Source organism: Urocampus carinirostris, chromosome 15 (genome assembly GCF_059441175.1).
Source record: "Urocampus carinirostris isolate Australia breed hairy pipefish chromosome 15, RoL_Ucar_1.0, whole genome shotgun sequence".
Classification (NCBI taxonomy): domain Eukaryota; kingdom Metazoa; phylum Chordata; class Actinopteri; order Syngnathiformes; family Syngnathidae; genus Urocampus; species Urocampus carinirostris.
Window position 1 is genome coordinate 25,116,055 of NC_142363.1, and position 14,184 is coordinate 25,130,238.

The 14,184-nt window shown below is 39.7% G+C and overlaps 1 protein-coding gene across 1 annotated transcript in view; it reads left to right on the top strand.

Annotated features, from left to right (window-relative positions):
• The window catches only part of slc25a21 (solute carrier family 25 member 21), a 191,154-nt gene that overhangs the window by 110,893 nt on the left and 66,077 nt on the right, over window positions 1-14,184 (top strand). The window lies entirely within an intron of this gene.

Sequence of the window (14,184 nt, forward strand, 5' to 3'; positions counted from 1 at the left end):
AGAAAGCAACGATACTCATCTAATTTCATTAGCTGTACCGCTTATCCTTATTAGGGTCGCGGGGGGGCTGGAGCCCATCCCAGCCATCTCCGGGCAGTGGGCACGGGACACCCTGAACTGGTTGCCAGCCAATCGCAGGGCACACAGGGACAGACAACTCACTTGCTCAGTCACACCTAGGGACAATTTGGACCGGCCAATTCACCTGAAATGTCTTTGGAATGTGGGAGGAAACCGGAGTGCCCGGAAGAAACCCACGCAAGCACGGAGAGAACATACAAACTCCGCACAGTAAGGCCGGTAGCTGGATTTGAACCCACGCAGGAGGTTCCCACGACCTCAGAACTGTGCCGCTAACCACTGCGCCGCCGTGCTGCCCTAGCAACGATACTGAGTAACGAAAAGCTATTTTAGCAATTATGATATTGGGCAATTTCTCGCGGCACACTACGTAACCTTTTGCACATGGAAAAACTGATATTTTTGCCCATTCCTCCTTGCGAAACAGCTCGAGCTCAATGAATTTGGATGGAAAGCGTTCGTGAACAGCAGTTTTCAGTTCTTTCCACAGATTCTCAATTGGATTGAGGTCTGGACTTTGACTTGGCCATTCCAACACCTTGATATGTTTTTTTTTCGTGAACCATTCTATTGTAGCTTTTGCTTTAAGTTTTGGATCATTGTCTTGTTGGAAGACAAATCTCCGTCCCAGTCTCAGGTCTTTTGCGGACTCCGTCGGGTTTTCTTCCGGAATGGTCCTGGAATTGGCTCCATCCATCTTCCCATCAATTTTAACCATCTTCCCTGTCCTTGCTGAAGAAAAGCAGGCCCAAACCATGATGCTGCCACCACCATGTTTGACCGTGGGGATGGTGTGTGGAGGGTGATGAGCATTTGCACCAAACATAACGTTTTGCATTGTTGCCAAAAAGTTCAATTTTGGGTTCATCTTACCAGAGCACCTTCTTCCACATGTTTGGTGTGTCTCCCAGGTGGCTTGTGGCAAACATTTTATGGATATCTTTAAGAAATGGCTTCCATCTTGCCACTCTTCAATAAAGGCCAGATTTGTGCAGTATACGACTGATTGTTGTCCTTTGGACGTAGTCTCCCACCTCGGCTGTAGACCTCTGCAGTTCATCCAGAGTGATCATGGGCCTCCTGGCTGCATCTCTGATCAGTTTTCTACCTTTATGAGCTGAACGTTTGGGGGACGGCCCGATCTTGGTAGATTTGCAGTGGTCTTATACTCCTTCCATTTAATTATTATTGCTTGCACAGTGCTCCTTGGGATGTTTAAAGCTTTAAACTTCTCCACAACAGTATTTCGGACCTGCCTGGTGTGTTCCTCGTTCTTCATGATGCTCTCTGCACTTTAAACAGACCTCTGAGACTATCACAGTGCAGGTGCATTTATACAGAGACATCATTACTCATTTAGATCAACATTGAATTATTCAGAGATCCTCCTTAGGGCGGCATTAGCTCATGAGGTAGAGCCCTTGTCTGGGGATCAAGAGATCGCAGGTTCGATTCCCGGCTCCTCCGTGTTATATGTCGAAGTGTCCTTGGGCAACACTGAATCCCTAATGCCCCCAATAAGCAGGTTGGCGCCTTGCATGGCTGCATGGCCGCTATTGGTGTGTGAGTGTGTGTATGGGTAAGTGTGAAGCACATTGTAAAGCGCTTTGGGAAGTCTTCATTGACTTGAAAAGCGCTATATAAATACAGATCATTTCATTATTTCATTTCTCACTGAACTTCTGGACAGATAATTTTGCATACCCACTTTTTCGTTTATTTGTTAAAAAAGTTTAAAATATCTAATAAAGTGTGTTGCACTTCATGATTCTGTCCCACTTAATGTTGTTTCTTCACAAGAAATGACAGTTTTATATCTTTATGTTTGAAGTCTGAAATGTGGCAAAAGGTCACTAAATTTAAGGGAGCCCAACTAGTTTTGCAAGCCACTGTAAGACAAATAAAAGGACTAATGTGGTCATTTACACAAATAAATTACTTGACATTGTATTTTTTTATTTTTTATTTTGCTATTATTCATCCCCAACCACAGTAATAATAGGTGTGCCCTACAGTCTTTATGGACAGTCTGGTGTACTATTATTTTCTTTCTGTCCTGGTTGTTGACCTCTCCATAAGGTTGCTGGGGGAGTAGTTATTCCGTGCTTTTGTATGATAGATGACACCTGCAGATTTTGTGCAAACATTCTTTCTAGTCACCGATTGTGCTATTGTTTTGTTTTCTCTACTTTTGCGTGGGAGAAAATTGTGTATTTGTGTGCATGAGCGTTCCCAGGTTGACAACCAGCCCAGATAACCATCAGTTGTGATGCATGAGCTCTTCTCTAGTAAGTGACATATCAATTTACAGGTTTTTTAGGGGCTACGCGTGAAGCTAACGCACACAGGCTACTCTGTGTAAGATAAGATGATATAAGGGGATTTTTCTCTTAAGGTGTGATGATACTGTAAAAGGAAAGGGCAAATAATGGGTGCGTCAGGCTTTTTTCACAAGTCGGGAAAAGTTGAGTGTGGCAAAAGTTTAATTCCCTAGTCAAACAAAATGGCAGTTTCAAACCAAAATGGCTGACTTCATACATATATATTAAAGCCGCAGAAGTCCTCATTGTAACATATTTAGAAATGAAGATGGTACACAGAGTTTTCAAGTTTTTAATACAGACGCTGCCCTATTTACCAACAATCGTTGGTAAGTTGAATTTGTTCGTAAGTAACTTCAGTGCTATATTTTGTATGTTTAAGGTTTATATAAGTAACCTGTATTGTTTTGTACTAAAAACTAAACATTTCATAAAATAGTATGCTCTATCAACCTGAAGCATATGAACGCCTGCATGGACCAGCTGGCAGAGATAGGAAGCTGGGTTGTGGCCGTCATAGACTTTCTGGACTAGCTTACAGGCTTGGGGCATCGCTGCTGTCATGCACTTTCCGGACAAATTTTCAACATGTTACCTAGTGTTTACTATGTTTGTGCACTGTAGTGCTAAATGTAATTCACCCTGGTCATCCTGAAAGGGGGATACCACTTGTGGGGTCCCTTCTCAAGGTTCCTCTTTTTCCTCACGCTGATGTTTTGAGTTGTTCCTTGCCCGCATGTTGGTGTAAGATCAGGTAATTGTGTCATTGTAATTCTGTGCAGTCCTTTGAGACATTTTTGTGATTAAGGGCTATATAAATAAATTTGACTTGACTCTATTACAGTGGTGGCAAACACGCGTCTCTAGAGCCGCATGCGGCTCTTGGCCAATAAGAATGCGGCTCTTTGCCTCATCATATATTCTATATACCGTGACTCTTTGCCTCGTTTCATGTTTAGTTTTTTCCCCCTCTTAAAAGACACTTGAATCCATCAGAGTTAATAACAAATAATAAATAATATTTTGAAATTAATTTGGCAGATTTGTTGTTTTTATGCTGCTCCGAACACACAACTGACTGCCAATCACTCTTTGACTCTCACAGTTAAAAATGTCGGCTCTTTGTGTCAAACTTGTTCGCCACCCCTGCTCTATAAAGATAAATGAAGTTAAGTTTAACTTACTTTTGGAAGATGAGCTCCAAGAGTTTGGCGACTCCCTCCTCCGTGGTAGAAAGTTTCAGAAAAAAAGCGATCCAACCATTTTCTCAACCGCATCAAGCTTCCTTATTCCACTTTCATTTCAAAAGAAACGTCTCGCCTCTTCTTTACACTTTACAGCAACCATTTTGAATGGATGCACGCGATATTAAACAATGAAAATGTCAAAGTCATTAGCGCACTGGAGATACAGTCCCCAAAAACAGTTCGTATCTACCATTTTTCGTAACTCGAGTGTTCACAAGTAGGAGAGCGTCTGTTTTATACCTTAACTTTTCTCCTTGAACCGTGCCACAAGTGTTTCTCTACTCGACCGGCATTGAGTTAAATTAGCTTCTACATTATTATTGTGTTTCGGGAGGAGGATTGTGTGGAGTGCTCTGGAGCAGTAAAGCATTAAAGATTCAAGTGTGTCCTAATGGCCGCAGCGCAGACACCGCTAGCTATTAGCGTCTTTGTCTGGCCAAGTGCTGTCAGATGACAAGACCTGTCGTTGCTATTGTGTTGGACAAACAAAAGCCGCTTGAAATGGGCGAAGCCCCCCCTCGACATGTCACTCACGACATTAGCGTTTACGAGACACGAACGCCGGCCAGGTGGCTGCTCGGTGTAATGTTACCGAAACTTTTGAAGCTAAAAATTTTGGGCGCTTCTGCTACAACGACTAGGATTTATATTTTTGTGACGTTTTGACTTTTTCTTATGAAAAGACTTCTTGTTTTTTTCTCACGATACATTCTTTTTAACTTTACAGGGTCAAACATTAGTTATTAGTTGAGTTGCTTTACAAAACTACAATGTTACTTTTGTAGGTTGTAGGTTTCGTACTGGTGCTTGAATCCTTGAAAATGCTTGGATTTTGATGTTTCAAGGGTTGAAAAGTGATTACATTTTGGCTGAAGAGCTTGTGAATTCTTGAAATGGCTGCCATGCATGTCAATGCCGAGGCTGCTCTTTGTTGGTTTTGCTTTGCCATTGCGTTTATTGTTCCCCTTGTGATTAACGGCAGCTGGCATTAGTTTGTATGGCATTGTCCAAAGAAGGGTCATCGCTATGAAATTTGTATTAGTGCAAGGATTGGTTGGGTGGCTGTATCCCCATCCCCTGTAGTGTGCCCTGGGCAAATACAGCCTGGTGGCGCCCATCCCTCTCCAGGACATCCAATGTTTCCACTTGGTCTCGAACCGGGGACCTTTTGCATGTTAGGCGAATGTGCTAATTACGTATAAATTATGGACATTTATTACCAGCCAGGCAAAAAAGAATGAAGGTTTCCCAGTGGTAAAATATAATGGGAAGAGCTTCTTGCAACTCAAAAAGTAAGACAACACCTATATGGGGGGAGATTTATCTTAAAAACGAATACAGACGCTGCCCTACTTACGAACAAGATAGTTTCCATACGATTGTTCGTAAGTTGAATTTGTTTGTAAGTTGCTTCAGTGCTATATTTTGTATGTTTAAGGGTTATATACGTATGTTTAAGGCTTGTATTAGTAACCTGTATTGTTTTGTACTAAAAATATTTAATGAAATATGCTCTATAAAGATAAATAAAGTGAGGTTTAACTTACTTTTGGGAGATGCACTTCAAGAGGTCCTCCTCCGTGGTAAAAAGTGACCCAAAAAAGTGTTCCGACCCTTTTCTCAACCGCATCTAGCTTTCTTATTACACTTTCATTTCAAAGGAAACGGCTCGCTCTTTACACTTTACACCACCCATATTGAACAAGATTTTAAACAATAAAAACGTCAAAGAGATACAGTATACAGGGAGTGCAGAATTATTAGGCAAATGAGTATTTTGACCACATCATCCTCTTTATGCATGTTGTCTTACTCCAAGCTGTATAGGCTCGAAAGCCTACTACCAATTAAGCATATCAGGTGATGTGCATCTCTGTAATGAGAAGGGGTGTGGTCTAATGACATCAACACCCTATATCAGGTGTGCATAATTATTAGGCAACTTCCTTTCCTTTGGCAAAATGGGTCAGAAGAGGGACTTGACAGGCTCTGAAAAGTCAAAAATAGTGAGATATCTTGCAGAGGGATGCAGCACTCTTAAAATTGCCAAGCTTCTGAAGCGTGATCATCGAACAATCAAGCGTTACATTCAAAATAGTCAACAGGGTCGCAAGAAGCGTGTAGAAAAACCAAGGCGCAAAATAACTGCCCGTGAACTGAGAAAAGTCAAGCGTACAGCTGCCAAGATGCCACTTGCCACCAGTTTTGCCATATTTCAGAGCTGCGACATCACTGGAGTGCCCAAAAGCACAAGGTGTGCAATACTCAGAGACATGGCCAAGGTAAGAAAGGCTGAAAAACGACCACCACTGAACAAGACACACAAGCTGAAACGTCAAGACTGGGCCAAGAAAAATCTCAAGACGGATTTTTCTAAGGTTTTATGGACTGATGAAATGAGAGTGAGTCTTGATGGGCCAGATGGATGGGCCCGTGGCTGGATCGGTAAAGGGCAGAGAGCTCCAGTCCGCCTCAGACGCCAGCAAGGTGGAGGTGGGGTACTGGTATGGGCTGGTATCATCAAAGATGAGCTTGTGGGGCCTTTTCGGGTTGAGGATGGACTCAAGCTCAACTCCCAGTCCTACTGCCAGTTTCTGGAAGACACCTTCTTCAAGCAGTGGTACAGGAAGAAGTCCGCATCCTTCAAGAAAAACATGATTTTCATGCAGGACAACGCTCCAACACACGCATCCAAGTACTCCACAGCGTGGCTGGCAAGAAAGGGTCTAAAAGAAGAAAAACTAATGACATGGCCTCCTTGTTCACCTGATCTGAACCCCATAGAGAACCTGTGGTCCCTCATCAAATGTGAGATTTACAAGGAGGGAAAACAGTACACCTCTCTGAACAGTGTCTGGGAGGCTGTGGTTGCTGCTGCACGCAATGTTGATCGTGAACAGATCAAAGCACTGACAGAATCCATGGATGGCAGGCTTTTGAGTGTCCTTGCAAAGAAAGGGGGCTATATTGGTCACTGATTTGTTTTTGTTTTGTTTTTGAATGTCAGAAATGTATATTTGTGAATGTTGAGCTGTTATATTGGTTTCCCTGATGAAAATAAATAATTGAAATGGGTATACATTTGTTTTTTGTTAAGTTGCCTAATAATTATGCACAATAATAGTCACCTGCACACACAGATATCCTCCTAAAATAGCTAAAACTAAAAAAGCCCCACTCCAACTTCCAAAATATTCAGCTTTGATATTAATGAGACTTTTGGGTTCATTAAGAACATGGTTGTTGTTCAATAATAAAATTAATCCTCAAAAATACAACTTGCCTAATAATTCTGCACTCCCTGTAGTATGTTTACACATGAACTAGGAAGAGGAAGCTGGATTTCTTCTTTAGGGGGGATGCAGGGTGAGCTCTCACAGCGCCACACCCCGGTAGTGGCGGAAAGAAGCACTACAGTAATGTCTTGTACTCGGAAAGAGGTGCACAATACAAAATCTAACTTCCAGCAATGTCCGGATATTTTTCGACATCCCGAAAAAAATGTTTGCATCTACCGTTTTGTGTAATTCGAATGGTCGTGAGTAGGAAAGCGATCTGTATGACAAAATTTTGATATTTTTTGTTTCTATATGTTTCATTTGATCTTTCTTTGAACTTGAAATAGATTTATTTTAATCAATACGATGTGTTTGGGGGTGTAAAATGTTGCCGGTTATCTCATTGTATTTGTGGAAGTAGAATATTTTTTTTAATATGCACTGCACACAAAAAAAGAAATTTGTACTCATGACCGCGTTGCATTTAAAAAAAAACTGCAGCTGTTGTTAGTGTTCTGCGTTCCATATTTGCATTGACTGACACATTTTTGGGGGAAGCGAGTCCAACAGAAAGACACGTTTGTTCCAAAGATGACAACGGCAACCATGAACGCAACGGTCGGCATTTCAAACAGCCCCAACGACAAAAATACTCTGGAAAGTTTTACCTGTTGAAAAAAAAGACAAAAAAAAAAAACCTCGTTTAACATCCCTATTTGCAACATAAAACGGCAACGAACGGTCGAAACTTCAATTGGTTAGTGTGGGGAGTGTTGAATGATGTTCATTCTAAGCAAAAAATAAATACAAATTTGAAAGGAAAAAAAAAAGCGCAGAACGCAGGAAGGGACACTGGGGACAAAACAACATTATATCTATATTTTTTAAAACTATTTACTTACACACTATTTTCATGATTTCTATGCTGTTTTCATTTGGCAGGACGGAATACAAAGTCTGACTGTATGTGGCCCACAGGCCGTAGTTTGCCTAGCTTTTACATACATTCATACAAAATCAAAATTTGCCCTCTTTATTTGTTTAAAGGAACAATGTGTATTAGTAAGGGTAAGAAAAAACTCATGATTAAAAAACAGCATTTAGATTTTCAAAAAATAAGCAAAACTAAATGAACTGACATGTAAATGTACATTTATTTAAATTACTCGCAGGTCAAGAAATTTGCCTTTATTCTAAATAACCTGAGCCTCACTAAGAGAGAGCTGGCATACCGTATTTTCTGGACTATAAGGCGCACCTAGAAACCCCAAATTGGCCAAAACTAGCATTTATTTGACATGCGATATTCCTTTCCTAAAGGGAGCTGACATGATTGGCTGCCATCTTGCTGCCAAAGCTACCCTCAAAACCAGTTTTGTTTCTTCTTTACTGCCTTTTGCACAGAATTTGTATTATTTCTTTTTCACAAAAAACAACAACCCTGAAAACGTTTCGAATGTAGTAAAATAATGTTTCACTGCAAGATATTTTTCCTCATTTTAAACATAGGTTTTATTTTACCTGCTGGTTCGCGCCTCGACCGAGACATACCTAATTGGTATAATGGCGGCGCCCTCTGGCTGCGGCTGCACCGACTCGCTACAACGGGTCAGGTGTATCGACATTTCGTTCTGTGTACATTGTTACAAAGAATGACAATACAAAGGAAATTATTATTATTATTATTATTATTATTATTTTACCTTCTTTTATTTCCTTTTCCCCCTTTTCTGTTGTTCTTGCCTTTTTTCCCTTTCATTTGTTTTTCCCTTTTTCTTTTCTTTTCTTCCCTTTTTTTCCCTATTTTCTTTTCTCGCATTAGGCTAGGCAAAAAAAGTGAGGGAAAATAATGTTTTGTCACTAAGTCTCTGTAGTTTGCATTCGTCTTTGTGCTTTTTAGCACTCGTGTGAAGTTGCACTATACAATACGGCAACGTCTAGTGGTCAAACATTACACACTAAAGTTGCTTTGCAGAAAAAAATAAAATAACACATAAATCAGGGACGTCAAACTCAATTGCACAAGGGGTCAAAATTCAAAACACACTAATGGTCGCGGGCCAACCGGGATAAACATTTATTGAACACACTTAAACTGAATGCTTTTGGAACATAAATATGAATAAAAACAGACAAGAATATTCCATTTAAACCTTAAATCACTTATACAGTATTTATTATTTTGCTCTAAATAAAAATATCTTGTTAAATTACACAACTTGGAACTTAACATAAACAACTTAACATTAAAATAGCATTTAAATTCCTTTGCTCCTATGTCAATGTATCTATTAAAAAAAACTTAAATATCCCAAAAGGTTTTGCTCTCCTTAATATATCTCCTGTCAAAAGTAGAAATATGAAAATGCTACTCAAATTATTTTGTAAAAACGTTACAACATTCTGAGAACAGGGAGGCTGATGTGCTTACCTTTGGCGCAGACGGAGTAGGGCGAGAGATAGGAGGGATTGCTTGCACTTTTTGCATAGCTCCACCCATCCCTCCCACTCACCTAATCAAATAACTTTAAGTTCCCCTCCGGTGTTTTGGCGTATTTACAATTTGTTCCGTGGATTCATCAAAAAGTATCTGAACACTGAACACAGATTATATAGTGAGCTTTTATATAAAGGATTCTTTAGCGCTGTACAGCCAAAACGAGTTATTTTTTGTGTGATACCTTGACTGTAAATCGTAGTAAAAACGTGCCCTATATATTCTGCGAAGTACTGCTTTGAAATTCAGCTTTGGTTTGGCTTTGCGTGTGTCTGAACAGGATCAAGGCCTCAAGTTTTGAACGAGATGGAGAAAATTTGCATGCAATTAAATTGTCTCTGAGCCATAATTACTCATAGAAAGAGCCATATATGGCTCGCGAGTCATAGGTTCCCGACCCCTGGTATATAGTATAGTATACGTCATATACAGGGTTGGGAAGGGTTACTTTAACTTGATTACTTTCAATTAATTTTGGATTACTCCAATACCAAATATGCTAATAAAAGACAAAATAAACTAAATATGAATAAAATTACTAAATTGTGTGCAGGCTTGGGGAGTAACTGAATACATGGAACGGCAAAAATGATGTTGGCAAGCTGTTTGGATTTGTTTTCGTTTTGTTTCTGTCGCATTTTATGTTAGTTTTGCCGGAGATCAAAGAGATCAAAGCCAGGAGAGAAAGCTTACCACGTGTTGTGAGTCATAATTTTATTCATATTTAGTTTATTTTGTCTTTTATTAGCATATTTGATATTGGAGTAATCCAAAAGTAATTGAAAGTAATCAAGTTAAAGTAACACTACCCAACCCTGGTCATATATGAAGGAATAGGGGCGGGGGCGGCAGTAGCTCAGGAGGTAGAGCGCTCGTCTTGGGATCAAGGGATCCTAGTTCGAATCCCGGCTCGTCCGGGTTACATGTCGAAGTGTCCTTGGGTAAGACACTGAACCCCTAACACCCCCAATAAGCAGGTTAGCGCCTTACATGGCTGCAAGGCCGCTATTGGGAAATGTGGAGCACATTGTAAAGCGCTTTGGGAAGTCATTCACTTGAAAAGCGCTATATAAATGCAGATTATTTCATTTCATTTCATTTCAATAGGTACAGTAACTAAAACGTCAGAATATGATGTCCAGGGATTAGACGGCGTTGTTCATATTGACGATCCATTAATAACATTAATGTGAAATGGTCTTGCGGGCCGGATATGATTACACAGCGGGCCGGACGTGGCCCGCGGGCCGGGAGTTTGACACGTGTGACATAAATGAAAAACCAGATTGCTTATACAATGCTGTGGCTAAGAGTGGCAAGTTTCCAAGTGACCTTAAAACAACAGGTATGGTGCACAGGTTTCCACGTAGGTCGAACGCTATTTGGCCTCGCGGTATCTCGCAACCGTCATACGAGTTTTTTTGAATGACGGGAGCTAACTTTTGCCCGAGTTTCGGACAGCTGCGCACAGCTCGGTTATCTGAGCTTAGCGCTGTTTATTCGATTGAGGACGCTGACGAGAGGGAACAAAACAAACAAGCTAGCGCTGAAGCTCGCTATACAAACAACGCAAAGGCAACTGCGCAGAAGGGCGTCGCCCGCCGAGTCCCGAGATGCACTCGAATGCAGGAAATCTTGTCATTTATTCTTGTGCAATAAACACTCCAAAATGATTAAATGACACCTTTTTCCAAGGCATGTTCAAGTACTTTTTGAGGACTTTCAAACCAGATTTCCAATTTCTCCAGTACCATTAAGACAGGAAATACGGTGTGATCATGCTTTTCCCATAACTAAATATGTAATTTCCCAGCGTGCTTTGCAAGTCCTCAACCAGCTCAGTAGCCTAGATGGTAAGGCGCCCGCTTTGAGACTGGGAGGTCGGTGGTTCGCGCCCCGGCCGAGTCATTCCTAAGACTTAAAAAGTGGTCGGCGGCGCCCTCTGTTGGCTGCGGCTGCATCGGCTCGCTACAACGGGTCAGGTGCAATCGACATTTCGTTCTGTGTACATTGTTACACAGAATGACAATACAAGGAAATTATTATTATTATTATTATTATGTCATTTACAAATGCGTTTTTTAATCTTGTGTGTGCAATTATCAAGACATATGACTTTTAGAGCTTGAGTTAAGTGCCAATATACTTACAACCAGTGTTCCCTCTAAGCTGCGCGCGTGCGCAATTGCGCACTGCTCACACATTCTTAGCACACAAATCTAGCCAGCGCACAACAATCAGGGCTCAAAATTACTAATTAAGAAGCGACTCAAGTCAAAGTTACAGTGCATGAAGGTAAAAATACACGGGTTCCCCCGGCGTTGTGTCCTAAATGCGGTATTTTAGAATAGAATATACCTTTAGTCGAAAGAGTACGAAGTTGAGTAAAGTTAGTAGAGTTTGTCGGGGAACCGGCTTCTTCGGCTCGGCTCACTAAAAAAAACGGCTCTTTCGGGTCCTAAATGGCTCTTCAGGTTGTTTTTGCTTCTTTAATCCCAACATGACCAAATATTATGTAAAATTATGCACAAAATGACTTAAAGGAAGGGGGGAATAGAACAAAAAAAAAAATACCAAAATGAAAAAGTAGTGAAAAGCTGAGAAAAAAAGAAACAAAAGGAAGAGAAAAAAGAAGGAAAATTTTAGAAAAAAAAAGCCAGAAAAAAAGAAAAGAAGGAAATGTAGGAAAAATGTGAATAGAGAATAAAAAGAAAAAAGTAATAGCTCGGAAAAAATAAACACAATGAGATTTTTTTTTAAACGAATTTAAAAAAAAGTAGAATAAAAACACGGAAAAAAAGAAGAAAAAGTTTGTTGCATTCAAATAATTTCTAATTATATCAAGTGAATCTTGTTGCCAACATTGTACTTCCACTAAAAAATGTGATTAAGTACAGTTCTGTATCTTACAACCGACTAAATAAGCCCCCAAAAATTTTAATATTATGCGACAAAATGTATCAGGAAATAAAAAGAAACGGATATTTTGTGAAAGAATTGACGTTTTTAGGCCGTACAACCTTTGCAATAGTACATGAGTCAATTCATTCAAAAGAGAAAAATCATTTTGCATTGCCGGAAACTCAGCAAAATGTAACTAGATGTCAAGTTTTGGACATGTTTGATAATGAATTATCTTGCCACACTTGGGATTACGGTTGCTCACTGTTGTTTCAAGCGTTGCTCACCCACTTTGTGTGAACGCTCAGACCCGTGGAAAATTACAGGGAACATTGCTTACGACCGTTCGACTAAAGATAAAAGATCGATACAAACATTTTTTTCGTGATGTCGAAAAATAACCAGACATTGCGGTAAGTTAGATTTTGTATTTTGAGCACCTTTTCCCGAGTACAGGACATGTTAAGGTTAAAAAAAATATTTTGATTTTAAATAATAAGAAAAATTACATGAACTATCCTATAAACATGCATGTTTAATGATTGTCTGCCATCTTGCTGCTGTAGTCAAATAATATACACTGTCCCATTAACTTTTAAAGTTGTACTCATAAGCTGTATTGGGAGCATTACTGAAGGGCAGTAATCTGTTACATTTACTAGTTACTTCATTCAAAAATTATTTTCGTTAATCCCAGGATTATTAAGACCCAAAAGTAGCGTGTTACTCTTGAAGTAATGGTCTAGTTACAAATTACGGTAAATACTCGCTTTGAAACCGAGCCCCTAAAAGTGTTTTTAAATAGCCAAGTTATAAAATAAATGGAAGAAAACGTGTACACCAACCTGTAGAAGTGGTGAAGACCTCCTATTTCTTGACTTACAAATCTTGAGAGCATGCAAACAAACACTTAGCTGAGACACCCAATATCCATTTTGTTTTTTGGCTTCAAACCACTTTAAGATTTCATTCTCCATTTCTGGGTACTGTTTTTTTTCCTACAGGCATGTTGTATTGCATCAATAATTTTACAAATAACAACACGATTCAGCATACTTTTACCATGAATACTTGACTCGCGTTTGCCCCGTTGATTTTGTTGTTCCTGTATAAGCCACGGCCCCTGCCGACATGCTGCCTACCATTCCCTGCCGATGACACACAACTGAATATGAGCATATAAACAGGGTTGGGTAGGGTTAATTTAACTTGATTACTTTCAATTACTTTTGGATTACTCCAATACCAAATATGCTAATAAAAGACAAAATAAACTAAATATGAATAAAATGATGACTCACAACACGTGGTAAGTTTTCTCTCCTGGCTTTGATCTCTTTGATCTCCGGCAAAACTAACATAAAATGCGACAGAAACAAAATTAAAATAAATCCAAACAGCTAGCCAACATCATTTTTGCCGTTCCATGTATTCCATTACTACCCAAGCCTGCACAAAATTTAGTAATTTTATTCATATTTAGTTTCTTTTGTCTTTTATTAGCATATTTGGTATTGGAGTAATCCAAAAGTAATTGAAATTAATCAAGTTAAAGTAACCCTACCCAACCCTGCATATAAACAAACCCCTGGTTTCATTATTTTACTTTATGGGTGTAGATATGACCTAGATGTGAATATATTACGGTAGGGAGAATATCTCCATTAGGAGAAATTTAGCGTCTTTGTACTGGTGGAGTTCAACGTCACATTGTGAGCAAAAGTTAGCGACCAGAGGACGTTGTAATTCATTATCAGCTTTTAGAAAGTAACGGAGCAAGCAATGCACTGTGTTGTAATGTCAGTTGAGGTACAATATTTGATGATTAACGTGTCACAGTACCCGTTACCGAGGAAAGT